General features: G+C 49.4%; 1 long non-coding RNA gene across 1 annotated transcript in view; it reads left to right on the plus strand.

Moving 5' to 3' along the window:
• Nucleotides 1-11043, plus strand: part of LOC138852728 (uncharacterized) — a 189528-nt gene extending 178485 nt beyond the window's left edge. The window contains exon 3 of the long non-coding RNA XR_011392045.1: nucleotides 10147-11043. This is a non-coding gene — a long non-coding RNA (uncharacterized lncRNA). The remainder of the gene's footprint in view (nucleotides 1-10146) is intronic.
• Nucleotides 11044-12090: the final 1047 nt, after the last annotated feature.

The following is a 12090-nucleotide window of genomic DNA, read 5'->3' on the forward strand; positions in this document are numbered from 1 at the left end:
CCAGCAGCAACACCACCAGCAGCAGCAACACCACCAGCAGCAGTAGCAGCAGCAACACCACCAGCAGCACCACCAGCATCAGTAACAGCAACGACGGCGGAAGCAGGACTCCATATCGCGGGAATAACTTTTAGTTTTGCATAGCAATGTGTGTTCTCTCTCTCTCTCTCTCTCTCTCTCTCTCTCTCTCTCTCTCTCTCTCTCTCTCTCTCTCTCTCTCTCTCTCTCGGCATCATCATTGGCTCAGCGTCCCTTGGCTTGAAAGTTCTAGTTACGCAGTTAGTTGTGTGGCCTGGCTGGCTAGTTGTGTGGCCTGGCTGGCTAGTTGTGTGGCCTGGCTGGCTAGTTGTGTGGCCTGGCTGGCTAGTTGTGTGGCCTGGCTGGCTAGTTGTGTGGCCTGGCTGGCTAGTTGTGTGGCCTGGCTGGCTAGTTGTGTGGCCTGGCTGGCTAGTTGATTGTACACCCGCAGCTCATGACGCTAGTGCACAACACTGTTACAAATGTTACGTCACTAGTGCACAACACTGTTACAAATGTTACGTCACTAGTGCACAACACTGTTACAAATGTTACGTCACTAGTGCACAACACTGTTACAAATGTTACGTCACTAGTGCACAACACTGTTACAAATGTTACGTCACTAGTGCACAATGTTACAAATGTTACGTCACTAGTGCACAACACTGTTACAAATGTTACGTCACTAGTGCACAACACTGTTACAAATGTTACGTCACTAGTGCACAACACTGTTACAAATGTTACGTCACTAGTGCACAACACTGTTATAAATGTTACGTCACTAGTGCACAACACTGTTACAAATGTTACATCACTAGTGCACAACACTGTTACAAATGTTACGTCACTAGTGCACAACACTGTTACAAATGTTACGTCACTAGTGCACAACACTGTTACAAATGTTACGTCACTAGTGCACAACACTGTTGTAGACACTACAGTAAAGAATACCATCTCACAAAAATTGATGTCTTATTACCACTAAGAAACATTGGTCTTAAGTGAGTTAGAATTTCTATAAAGACAGTTTATCTAGTCGGTGCGAAATGTGGATAAAACATCAAGATTTCAGATGTCCTTTGTCATTAACATTGAGGTGTTGTGAGGTGGAGGTGTCTCTTAGAGATTGTGTGTTAGGACGCTAAGATATAATGTTCCGGTGTATGACTCTGTGTCTCTGTCCACACACTTTGTTTTTAGGTTATTGACGTCACTATAGCAACAGTACTGCTAGAGATACTTATAGTCTAGCATTAATTTTATAGATATATTTGACTTGACACTTCATTATGGTGGATAATGGACCTGTTAGTTCCTTTCTGACAATGTTTCGTAAACTTCTGTTTGAGAACCGAAAGTTATACTGAACATTTTCTTTATTTAATGTTTGTTTAGCTAATTCATCAGTTTTGTCATGCTCTTGGAGGCCTATGTGAGAAGGAATCCACCAAAGCTGAACCGTGATCCCCTTTATAATAATTTGTGTTATCCAGCTTATGATTCTCCTGGCAGCAGCAAAAGTAACATTGTTGTGGTTCTTGAAGGTGAGATCATCTGACATCATCACTCCTGGTTTCAAGTTTTTCTTGTACTCCATTTCAGTCTTTATTTTTTCCATTCATCCATAGCGGAGTAACTGGAACTTGTCCTCATTAAACATCATATTGTTATCTGAGCTTCACTGGAAGACTTTATATCCACCTGAATATTTACTGTCTTCAACGAACTCCACTTTCATAGAGATTCATAGATATAAGAATTAAATATAGAAGTGGGGGAGTATTGTACCTTTAAAATCCATAGTTTTCACCGTGGCATCCTCTGACACTGTTTACTACTGCTCTCTGGAGGACCTGGGAACAGGTACCACACACCACACCTCTCACTGGAGGCTCAGATAAAGTGTTACATCAGCGACTCATGCAGTGCTGGCAGAGCTGAGAGCTGCCTTCAGAACCTTCACAAGGAACCCTTCAGCACGCCACACACACACACTGGTGAACTGCTCTCAAGGAAACACTTCTCTGGGTTATAATTGAACTAGTTTATAGTTGAACTGCGGTGCTGTTTAAACACACACACACACACACACACACACACACACACACACACACACACACACACACACACACACACACACACACACACACACACACACACACACACAGAGGTACTTCCCTATCACACTCAAGTATGTTTTAAATGTTCTTTCTCCCTCTAATTTACCTCGTCCATCTCTTCAACTTCTCTCCTCCCTCTCACTTCTTCCCTCAAAATTTTCCCACACTGGTGATTAGTTTAAGCTGCTGAGATACAGAAAGAATGAAGACTCAGCATAACTTTGAAGTATCATCAAATACGACAGAAGGAAAGGAACACGTGAAAGACTGGTAGTAATGTCTGCTGATCTTTCTTAAAAAAAAAAAATACAAATGTCACGACAGCCAGGAGGATGCGGGGTGGATAATGAAAACTTTCTAAACAAGGGAAATAGTGCCCATGGTGACACTGTTCAAATCGCTCGTGCTCTCCCGTTCAGGGCAGGAGAAATATCAGAGCTGGAAGAGAAACAGAGATCGTTCACGGTCCGTATAGAGCCAGTAAAACATTTAAATTACCGGAAACGCCTTAAAGTCTTAAATATGTACTCACTGGAGAGGAGGAGAGAGAGAAATATGATGATATGTACCAGGAAAGTACTTAAGGGCCTGGTCCCAAATCTGCACACTGCCATAACAACATACTGGAGTGAGAGATATGGGAGGAAGGGCAGAATAAGCCCAGCGAAAAGTAGGGGCACCGTGGGGATAATAAGAGAACATTGTATCAACATCCATGGTCCAAGCTTATTCAGAAGATATCAGAAACACTGCTGGAACAAGTGTAGAAGTCTTTAAGAAAAAAACTGGACAAGTATCTTCACCAGATCAACCAGGTTGTGATGGATATGTGTGGCTGCGGTCCACCATCAGCAACAGCCTGGTTGACCAGGCAAGCACCAGATGAGCCTGGCTCAGGACCGGGCTCCGCGAGCAGAAAGACTCTCGAAACTCATTAAATGTATGTATATCTCAGCACTCACTGACAGCACTCGTGGCACTGCTTCTCTCAGCGCACACTGACAGCACTTGTGGCACTGCTTCTCTCAACACTCGTGGCACTGCTTCTCTCAGCACTCGTGGCACTGCTTCCCTCAACACTCGTGGCACTGCTTCTCAGCACTCGTGGCACTGCTTCCCTCAGCACTCGCGGCACTGCTTCCCTCAGCACTCGTGGCACTGCTTCCCTAGGTACTCATGGCACTGTTTATCGCGGCACTGCTTCCCTCAGCACTCATGGAACTGCTTCACTGCTTCTCAGCACTCGTGGCACTGCTTCTCTTAGCACTCGTGGCACTGATTCCATCAGCACTCGTGGCACTGCTTCCCTCAGCACTCGTGGCACTGCTTCCCTCCGCACTCGTGGCATTTGGCACTGCTTCTCTAAGCATTCGTGGCACTGCTTCTCAGTGCTTGTGGCACTGCCACTCTCAGCATTCGTGGCACTTTCTCAGCACTTGTGGCACTGCTTCCCTCTGCACTTATGGCACTGCTTCTATAAGCACTCTTAGCACTCGTGGCACTGCTCAGCACTCGTGGCACTGCTACTCTCAGCACTCGTGGCACTGCTTTTCTCAGCACTTGTGGCACTGCTTCTCTCAGCACTCCCTGGTTCTTCACGGTCTTGCTGTGGTCACGGTCTTCACGGTCATGCTGTGGTCACGGTCTTCACGGTCTTGCTGTGGTCACGGTCTTCATGGTCTTGCTGTGGTCACGGTCTTGCTGTGGTCACGGTCTTCACGGTCGTCATGGTCTTGCTGTGGTCACGGTCTTGCTGTGGTCACGGTCTTCATGGTCTTGCTGTGGTCACGGTCTTCACGGTCTTGCTGTGGTCACGGTCTTCATGGTCTTACTGTGGTCACGGTCTTGCTGTGGTCACGGTCTTCACGGTCTTGCTGTGGTCACGGTCTTCATGGTCTTGCTGTGGTCACGGTCTTCACGGTCTTGCTGTGGTCACGGTCTTCACGGTCTTGCTGTGGTCACGGTCTTCATGGTCTTGCTGTGGCCACGGTCTTCACAGTCTTGCTGTGGTCACGGTCTTCACGGTCTTGCTGTGGTCACGGTCATGCTATGGTCACGGTCTTCATGGTCTTGCTGTGGTCACGGTCTTCATGGTCTTGCTGTGGTCACGGTCTTCATGGTCTTGCTGTGGTCACGGTCTTCACGATCTTGCTGTGGTCACGGTCTTCATGGTCTTGCTGTGGTCACGGTCTTCACGGTCTTGCTGTGGTCACGGTCTTCATGGTCTTGCTGTGGTCACGGTCTTCACGGTCTTGCTGTGGTCACGGTCTTCACGGTCTTGCTGTGGTCACGGTCTTCATGGTCTTGCTGTGGTCACGGTCTTCACGGTCTTGCTGTGGTCACGGTCTTCACGGTCTTGCTGTGGTCACGGTCTTCATGGTCTTGCTGTGGTCACGGTCTTCACAGTCTTGCTGTGGTCACGGTCTTCACGGTCTTGCTGTGGTCACGGTCTTCACAGTCTTGCTGTGGTCACGGTCTTCACGGTCTTGCTGTGGTCACGATCTTCATGGTCTTGCTGTGGTCACGGTCTTGCTGTGGTCACGGTCTTCACGGTCTTGCTGTGGTCACGGTCTTCACGGTCTTGCTGTGGTCACGGTCTTCACGGTCTTGCTGTGGTCACGGTCTTCATGGTCTTGCTGTGGTCACGGTCTTCACAGTCTTGCTGTGGTCACGGTCTTCACGGTCTTTCTGTGGTCACGGTCTTCACAGTCTTGCTGTGGTCACGGTCTTCACAGTCTTGCTGTGGTCACGGTCTTCCCGGTCTTGCTGTGGTCACAGCTTTCACAGTCTTGCTGTGGTCACGGTCTTCACAGTCTTGCTGTGGTCACGGTCTTCACAGTCTTGCTGTGGTCACAGTCTTCACAGTCTTGCTGTGGTCACGGTCTTCACAGTCTTGCTGTGGTCACGGTCTTCACAGTCTTGCTGTGGTCACGGTCTTCACAGTCTTGCTGTGGTCACGGTCATCACAGTACCGTGAACTTGAGCCACCTTACTAAGTGTTCCTAGTTCTGAAACTAGACGGTGACGCAGTGACGGATAGCAGTGACGGGCACTGCAATTAAAGTATTTATTTCGCAGTCTGGCGGCTGTTTCAACTCTGTAATTTGTTAATGGTTGCCACCTGGTTGAGAGAGAGAGAGAGAGAGAGAGAGAGAGAGAGAGAGAGAGAGAGAGAGAGAGAGAGAGAGAGAGAGAGAGAGAGAGAGAGAGAGAGAGAGAGAGAGAGAGAGAGGAGAATGAGAGGGAGAGAGAGAGACAGGAAGGAGAATGAGAGGGAGAGAGAGAGACAGGAAGGAGAATGAGAGGGAGAGAGAGAGAGAGAGAGAGAGAGAGAGAGAGAGAGAGAGAGAGAGAGAGAGAATCACTATGAACAGTAAACTGCTTTATGACCCTTGTGGGTTTAGCGCTTAGTTATGATTGTTCTAATAACAACAACAGTAAAAATAGGTAAACTGGTCTGGGACCGGACCTAGGGGGAGGGTGTGTGACCCCCCCCCCCCTCCTGAGAGGAGCCTGGGGTAAGTGTAAGGTAATCTACGTTCTATCTGCTGCCCCATTCTGTATTGACTCTCCCAGTTGTGTTTCTGGGGGGTCGAGTCTAGGCTTCAGGCACCCCCGCCCCCCTCCCCCCCGGCCTCATTTTGTGTGCTCGCGCGCGGGCGGGCGTTTCAGCGTCGGGACCGTTGCCATGACAACTAAATCCGTTGTGATTTGTGGAGAAGAGCCGTCTGTTACTGGCAACACTGCTGGTGCTGTTACTGGCAACACTGTTAGTACTGTTACTGGTGACGCTGTTGGTGCTGTTACTGGTGACGTGACACTGTTGGTGCTGTTACTGGTGACGTGACACTGTTGGTGCTGTTACTGGTAACACTGCCGGTGCTGTTACTGGTAACACTGTTGGTGCTGTTACTGGTAGCACTGCCGGTGCTGTTACTGACAACAGTACCGGTGCTGTTACTGGCAGCACTGTTACAACACTGTTATTGCTGTTATAAGCAGAACTGTCAGTGATGGCAGTGCTCTAGAAGGCTCCTGAACCAGACCTGGTTAAGGAGCTCAGCCAGGCTAGATACCTCAATATTTGAAAGTGTATCATCCAGAGGTCTCCAGAGTGCGCCACGAGGAACACAACTCTCCTGGCAGCGAAAGCCTCTCATGTGGGCGATTTTCTATTCAGAAGCTGATTTAAATGACGTTTTTAAGGGTCAGCGCCCCCCCCTCCCTCTCGGCCCGGTCCTAGACCAGGCCTCCTGGTCGATCAGGGTTTGTTCAGCCAGGCTGTTACTTCTAGCTATTCACTAGCTAGCAGTAACAACAATTTTCAACGGTGGTGGTCTTCACCTTGTCACTCCTAGCCATGCCAGACACTGTGTGTGACTGCTTCAGCAGACCAATTCCATAGTCTTGTTTGCCGCAGATATCTGGCTGTCTTCAAGAAAGCCCTGGATAAGTGCCTGAAGTCAATTTATGATGAGCCAAACTGTGATTGGTAAACTGGACTGCATGTGGCAATCAGTAACAGACTGGGTGATGAGACCTTAATCCTCTGAGAGGTCTGGTCACGAACCGAGCCGTTGGGGCGGGGGGAGGCACTGACCATCAGAATGTTCCAGGTAGACTCCAGGTAGGTCTGAGTAAAAGGTCACAAGACATGAAGAGGTTATCATCAAGAGGAGCCTGCCAACAGCTGGATGCCCATCAATAAAGGAGCTGCCCCATATATGCAGATCTGTTGGAAAACAATAGCATCCAGTTGGAATTAACTTACAAGGTATAGACAGCAAGCAGATGGTGTTGGATGGTACTTAAGTATCCACACTTGGTGATACCTACACTGGCTGATACCTTTCTCCAACAAAGCAGGGAGAAAGGCGGGAGCAGCTGCCAGCTGCTCCCGCAACAAAATATGGAATCCATGGGAATATATTTGTTCTCATAAGTTCGGAGACCCTAGGGAAAGAGCTCATACAGGTTCCTTAAGCAGCTAGGCAAAAGACTCATCAGGGCAACTAGGGATCCCAGGGCAGCAAGTTTTCTGTCCCAGCTTCTAAGTGTTGCACTTCACAGGGGTAAGTCTTGGGTCACGGACCGGGCCACGGGGGCGTTGACCCCCCGAAACCCCCTCCAGGTATACAGTGTACCCGGCTGTGAGGTACTGCTGCAAGTACCTCACAGGTTATACTGGACAAACAAATCTGTGCACCTGTATTGTGGCATATTAAGTTTTGTATTGTATATTTGTAGTGTATTTTATATTTTATTACACACACACACACACACACACACACACACACACACACACACACACACACACACACACACACACACACACACACACACCTTCCTGAGTGTAATAATACGAAGAAGAATAAGAAAATGGCTTGATAAATGTCACAGCATACAAAACTTTGGCGATTATCGTGTGTGTGTTTGTGTGTGTGTGTGTGTGTGTGTGTGTGTGTGTGTGTGTGTGTGTGTGTGTGTGTGTGTGTGTGTGTGTGTGTGTGTGTGTGTGTTGGAGAGTGATGGAGGAAAGAAACAGTTAAATGCTTTTACAACTCTCCTCTGTCACATGTTTGACAGAGTTGACTGTGTAACTAGACCTCAGGGAAGCATGTAACTGCAGACACCACATAACATAGAGTATGTGGGGGAGGTGTTGCTACACTGAGAGATAACATGTGGGGGAGGTGTTGCTACACTGAGAGATAACATATGGGGGACGTGTTACACTGAGAGATAACATGTGGGGGAGGTGATGCTACACTGAGAGATAATACATGGGGGACGTGTTACACTGAGAGATAACATGTGGGGGAGGTGTTGCTACACTGAGAGATAATACATGGGGGACGTGTTACACTGAGAGATAACATGTGGGGGAGGTGTTGCTACACTGAGAGATAATACATGGGGGACGTGTTACACTGAGAGATAACATGTGGGGGAGGTGTTGCTACACTGAGAGATAATACATGGGGGACGTGTTACACTGAGAGATAACATGTGGGGGAGGTGTTGCTAAACTGACAGATAACATGTATGGGACATTACACTGAGAGATATGTGGGGGAGATGTTACACTGAGACGTGTGGGAGAGGTGTTGCACTGAGATAACATGTGGGGGGGGGGGAGAGGTATTACAATGAGACAACATACGGGGAGGTGTTACAATGAGACATGTGCGGGGAGGTGTTACGGGCACACCTTGCCCCCCCCCCCCACACGCTGCCAGGCATCTCGCCTCTCCACGACAAGAGAGAGATGAAGACTGAGATTGATTTTGCTTACCGTGTGTCACTGAGGCCACAGTAGACACTCTCTCTCTCTCTCTCTCTCTCTCTCTCTCTCTCTCTCTCTCTCTCTCTCTTTACACAGGGTTTGTGACAAGGTTAAGTTTCCCTAGCTTTATTGACAGCTATTTACAGGTTAAGGATTCCTAACTTTATTGACAAGCTAAGAGCTGTTACCTACATCAGCTCATTTGAAAGCATTTTTATTGTTATGAGACATACAAGTAGGGAACAGGATGAAGTTGGAGCCATCTGTGGGCCAGCATTTTCATTTGATCAACTGACTTTATCTCCTTGACATCATAATGCTGTACGAATGTACAGCATTATGCATTTAAAGCGATTTAATGCTGTAATCATGGTATTAGAGTGTGCCAGGTAACCTCCAGGTGCCTCAGGTTGTTTAGTTGTGTGCAGCCTAGCCAGGGCACCCATTACTGATCCTTGAGGGACCCCCCACCCACTTGTTGCCCTCTCCTACCACTTAACACTCAACCTTCTCTTTTATAACTATTATTATTTCTTCATATAATTTGTGGTTAGCGACTTAGGAGTGTGGAGCATGGGCCCCCGACATAGGAGTGTGGAGCGTGGGCCCCCGACATAGGAGTGTGGAGCGTGGGCCCCCGACATAGGAGTGTGGAGCGTGGGCCCCCGACATAGGAGTGTGGAGCGTGGGCCCCCGACATAGGAATGTGGAGCGTGGGCCCCCGACATAGGAGTGTGGAGCGTGGGCCCCCGACATAGGAGTGTGGAGCGTGGGCCCCCGACATAGGAGTGTGGAGCGTGGGCCCCCGACATAGGAGTGTGGAGCGTGGACCCCCGACGTAAGAGTGTGGAGCGTGGGCCCCCGACATAGGAGTGTGGAGCGTGGACCCCCGACATAGGAGTGTGGAGCGTGGGCCCCCGACATAGGAGTGTGGAGCGTGGGCCCCCGACATAGGAGTGTGGAGCGTGGGCCCCCGACATAGGAGTGTGGAGCGTGGGCCCCCGACATAGGAGTGTGGAGCGTGGGCCCCCGACATAGGAGTGTGGAGCGTGGACCCCCGACGTAAGAGTGTGGAGCGTGGACCCCCGACGTAAGAGTGTGGAGCGTGGGCCCCCGACATAGGAGTGTGGAGCGTGGGCCCCCGACGTAAGAGTGTGGAGCGTGGACCCCCGACGTAAGAGTGTGGAGCGTGGACCCCCGACGTAAGAGTGTGGAGCGTGGACCCCCGACGTAAGAGTGTGGAGCGTGGGCCCCCGACATAGGAGTGTGGAGCGTGGGCCCCCGACGTAAGAGTGTGGAGCGTGGGCCCCCGACATGGAAAGAAGCTAGTGACATGTAATCAATTGAAGACTGTGGTGACTCACCAAGACTGCTGTTGCTGCTTCTCACTAGATGACTCTGCTCTTACCTGCCAACCACACTCACCACCACAACCACCATCACAACCATGATCACAACCACCACTCCCACTTACCATAATCACCACCACAACCACTACTGCCTCAAGATACCATCACCATTACACACTCTGACTTCTGTACCTCTGTCCTCTCATTGACCTGTGCTATCTGTCCTCTCAGTGGCCTCCTGTACGTCTCTGCCCTCTCAGTGGCCTCCTGTACCTCTCTGCCCTCTCAGTGGCTTTCTGTACCTCTCCGTAGCTTCATGTACATAAATATACAAACATTCACTAATTAATATTTTTGTTTTCAGGTGAGCTGTTGAAGACGCAAGGTAGCGGCGGCCCCCTGGTGGCCCTCTGGCGCATCCTCAACACACTGTGAGTTACATTATCACTCCATCTTGTTCCACACACTGTCTACACCTTCCTGAACACTCTGTCTACCATTTTAGACACTGTTTTCTCCTCCCTACCTTCCTCAACACTCTGCCTGCCTTTCCAGACAGTTTGAGTGTCAACATTGTAGTATATATACGTCTTCCTACCTTCCTGAACATTGCTCTTCCAGACTGACTACAACTCCCTGTCTTCATTCAGACACTTCTCTATGTCTCTCCTGCCTGCAGAAAAAGCAGGAGGCTTGGTAAACGATGTAAAACACTTCCGCTGAAGAGCAGGTGTGCATCGAGTAAAGAGCGAACTCATTAAGTGTGAGGGAGCCAAGACTTTTCAACGCCCTCATTTCGTGCAAAAGGGAGGGCTACGGACACCCCTCATCTTCCTAACTGTGTCTCTTTCTTGGTCCAGTAACTGTTAGTGGGTTCGATTTGTAAAGGACCTGCCCAGTATGGGCCAACAGACCTACTGCAGTGTTTCTCCTTCCTTATGTTCTTACGTCTGGCTCCAGTGACTATTTACGTCTTGAATATGTCAGGTCTTCCCTTCTTGTTCTTCATTTCTTTAAGAACACAAGAATATAGGAGCACAGTTCTAGGCCTACTGGCCCAGTCTAGGCCAGGGTCTCCTGGATGAAGCTCAACTGAAAATTGGTTACATGGGGCATCTGTGCCCCTTTGCGACCACCCCTTCCCTTGGATGCCCATGATGCCCATGCACCCAGGGGCACAAAAGGATCACTGTCACTCAGTCTTACTTTAATCTCCGTAAAAAAACAAGTGTCGAGGGGAAACTCTTCTAGACCTACTTACTTCCTGGCCTAGACCTTACTTCCTGGCCTAGACCTTACTTCCTGGCCTAGACCTTACTTCCTGGCCTAGACCTTACTTCCTGGCCTAGACCTTACTTCCTGGCCTAGACCTTACTTCCTGGCCTAGACCTTACTTCCTGGCCTAGACCTTACTTCCTGGCCTAGACCTTACTTCCTGGCCTAGACCTTACTTCATGGCCTAGACCTTACTTCATGGCGTAGACCTTACTTCCTGGCCTAGACCTTACTTCCTGGCCTAGACCTTACTTCCTGGCCTAGACCTTACTTCCTGGCCTAGACCTTACTTCCTGGCCTAGACCTTACTTCATGGCCTAGACCTTACTTCATGGCCTAGACCTTACTTCCTGGCCTAGACCTTACTTCCTGGCCTAGACCTTACTTCCTGGCCTAGACCTTACTTCATGGCCTAGACCTTACTTCCTGGCCTAGACCTTACTTCCTGGCCTAGACCTTACTTCATGGCCTAGACCTTACTTCCTGGCCTAGACCTTACTTCCTGGCCTAGACCTTACTTCCTGGCCTAGACCTTACTTCCTGGCCTAGACCTTACTTCCTGGCCTAGACCTTACTTCATGGCCTAGACCTTACTTCCTGGCCTAGACCTTACTTCCTGGCCTAGACCTTACTTCCTGGCCTAGACCTTACTTCCTGGCCTAGACCTTACTTCCTGGCCTAGACCTTACTTCCTGGCCTAGACCTTACTTCCTGTCCTAGACCTTACTTCCTGGCCTAGACCTTACTTCCTGGCCTAGACCTTACTTCCTGGCCTAGACCTTACTTCATGGCCTAGACCTTACTTCCTGTCCTAGACCTTACTTCCTGGCCTAGACCTTACTTCCTGGCCTAGACCTTACTTCCTGGCCTAGACCTTACTTACTGGCCTAGACCTTACTTACTGGCCTAGACCTTACTTACTGGCCTAGACCTTACTTACTGGCCTAGACCTTACTTCCTGGCCTAGACCTTACTTACTGGCCTAGACCTTACTTCCAGTCCTAGACCTTACTTCCTGGCCTAGACCTTACTT

Source organism: Cherax quadricarinatus, chromosome 15 (assembly GCF_038502225.1).
Source record: "Cherax quadricarinatus isolate ZL_2023a chromosome 15, ASM3850222v1, whole genome shotgun sequence".
Classification (NCBI taxonomy): domain Eukaryota; kingdom Metazoa; phylum Arthropoda; class Malacostraca; order Decapoda; family Parastacidae; genus Cherax; species Cherax quadricarinatus.